We start from the raw sequence: 2,805 nt of genomic DNA, 5'->3' as shown, positions 1-2,805 counted from the left end.
ACAGATAAAATATATTCAAACGGCTGTGACTTTAAACCATATATTATTTGAATACCACACAAAACTTAAAGAGACATTACCTACCATTTCAATAACTGAAAGATGTTATTTATGAAATAAAAGATTGATACTTTTTTGAAACTAATAATGAAAAAGAAATATTTTGAAAATAAACATCCATTTTCTAGAAATAAATATACATAGTTACTTTAATGTATTGCAAGCATAGGAATATTGTCCTAGCATTAATCGTAACATTCAATCAGTAGTTATTAAAATATTTTTCCATATTGGGTCTTGAATCTTCTACCTTGTCAACTGCCCAACAACTTTCAAAAGAGTTTTATTTTCCTGCTTTAGTTGTTCATTTTCATCTTCTATGTCATCTAGGTCTCTATTTAACAAATCAATTTCTTCTTTGAGTTTTCCAATCATTTCCTCTTTATCTTGCATCAGTCTCACAAGTCTTAGGTTTTCTTGCCTTTCTCTTACTACTTCCTTTTCAAGATCTTCAATTTTCTTTTCCAATGTGCTATTTGAGACCAAATTACTTGCAACATTTGCATCTCTGTTGTACCTACTGAACCCACTTCTGTCTATTCGGGTATATCTACTTGAGACATCATCTTCAGAGGCAGTAGTTGTGCTTTTATATCTGCCTGAAACAGTTCTAGATGTTTCCAGTGGCAGACAGGAAGTGCCTGGATCTAATAAACTTACAGCTTCATTCTGCATTGTATTCTGCTGTGTAATTGCAACTTCTCGCTTCCGCTCTTTCTGCCCCGCTTCATCATCTTCATATTCATCTAAGCACTCTGCCGCGGGGATATTGACCACGCCGGTGGAGCGCCTCTTCTCCCGCAGCTTTCTCTTCTCAATCTGCCCCTTGCCTTTCCTGGCACTTGGGCCCGAGCTCTTGCCCTTCTCCGGGTCGCTATCCGGTTCCTACTCGTCACCCCGAGGCGGCGGAACTCCGGAGGCAGCGGCGGCGGGGGTCTCGTCCTCTGGCCGCCGCGGGCCGGGGCCGCCCGAGCCAACGCTGTGGAACCGACACTGCAGTTCACGCCCCCGGGGCCGGGGACAGCAGGTGCTGCCGAGCCGCCTGGGAGATTGTTGTTGAGCTCGTTGGCCATGGCAGCCGCCGTTGAAGTGCCCACCGCCCCCGCCGGGGGCTTTCCGGCCGCGTCGCTGCTGCCCCCGCCCGCGGCTGAGGGGCCCGGGGGGTTCTTCTTGGCGCGCATCTTCTCGCGCTTCGCCTTCCACTCCTCCAGGAAGTCTGTGGTGCTGCCGCTGAGGCCGCTGCTGGTCCGGTAGCCACCGGTCGCCATATTCCCAGCGGGGTTGGCTGGGTGATCACCTCAGACGGCCACCCGGGCTCCCAGCTCCTGGTCCCCGGCGCCGCCTCCTTCCCCAACCTCGAGGACGCCTGGAACAGGACCCCCGGCGCGGGCGGCGGAAACTCCCCCAGCAGCAAGAGGGTCTCCGAGGAGTTTGTGGGGGACTAGGCGCGGGACGGGGAGTGAGTACCCCGAGTGAGCCGAAGGTGCGGCGCGACCTCCGGACGCGCGGAAGGAACGCAGAAAACTCGCTGTCCTGCTTTCCCAAGTCCCTGACTAGAAGGCTTATATTTATAAATATGCATTTATGTCAAACTAGTTGTAGGAATAGTGGTAATATTGCTGTTAGTATTATATATTGAGTTGGTTGGAGTTAGGCTTACTAAAAGAATATGTGTATCAAATATATATATTTATAAGAATGTACATGTGAAAACATGTATGAAAACACATGGATATATGTGTTCTAAAAGAGAAAATTAAATAGGGTAAATCATATGAATATATTTTTTCACTTGGGGAGAGTGGATATATCATAAAGTGAATATATACTAATTTAAACACTAATAAATAAACCATTCCTAATTGAAAATATAAGTCAAAGAACAAATCACATCTTATATGAATATACATGCACTTATGTTAAATTAGGTACAGTTACAATAGTCACATTAGGGTTAATAATAAATACTGAAGGGTTTAGGGTTAATGTGAAGGAATGAATATATACATCAGGAAATATGAATATTTCTAAGATGTTCTTGTGGTCTCTCATACTTCCAGCAGACAACTTTGTCTCCACTCATGGTAGTCCAGGTAGGATATAAAACAAGTTAGCAACCAGAACTCATAGAGATGATAGAACTTACTAAAACCAGAATTTATAGTAGAACTTAAATCAATCAAATGTAAACAGTTTTGAATTGAACAAGTGTTTGTATTTTTAAGATGTCCTTCTATAAACTTCCACACGAGAATTCTGCCTATATCCTCAACTCACCTACTCTTCAGCTTTTCTCCCCTCACCTTCTCCATCCTTCTCTTGTGTCCTCCATTATTGGGAGTAAAACATAAAATTCCTATAATTTTCTTATTATAGGAATAACCTCCTCTTTTTATAGACTACAGAAGCAAGCATGGGTTCCCATCTTTATATGAAATAAAATGGACGTTAAAGCTAAAGTTAATTAAAAGGGATAAAAAAGGACATTACATACTGCTCAAGGAAACCATACACCAACAAGACATAACAATCATAAATATATATGCCCCAAACAATGGTTAAGCTATATTCATTAAACAAACTCTTCTCAAGTTCCAGAGTCAAATTGGCCACAACATAATAATTTTAGGTGATTTAACACACCTCTTTCACCACTGGATAGATCTTTCAAGCAAACCTGAAAAAAACTACAGAACTCAATAACACAACTAATAACTTAGACTTAACTAAATACATAGAATATTT

The 2,805-nt window shown here is 42.2% G+C and overlaps 1 pseudogene; it reads right to left on the bottom strand.

Moving 5' to 3' along the window:
- Positions 1-222: 222 nt before the first annotated feature.
- Positions 223-1,328, bottom strand: LOC143386022 (PRKC apoptosis WT1 regulator protein pseudogene; annotated as a pseudogene).
- Between the last annotated feature and the right edge of the window lie 1,477 nt (positions 1,329-2,805).

This window comes from Callospermophilus lateralis, assembly GCF_048772815.1.
Source record: "Callospermophilus lateralis isolate mCalLat2 chromosome 11 unlocalized genomic scaffold, mCalLat2.hap1 SUPER_11_unloc_3, whole genome shotgun sequence".
In the NCBI taxonomy this organism is placed as follows: Eukaryota; Metazoa; Chordata; class Mammalia; order Rodentia; family Sciuridae; genus Callospermophilus; species Callospermophilus lateralis.
Note: the sequence above shows the minus strand (reverse complement) of the source record. Positions and strands in the feature narration are given on the sequence as shown.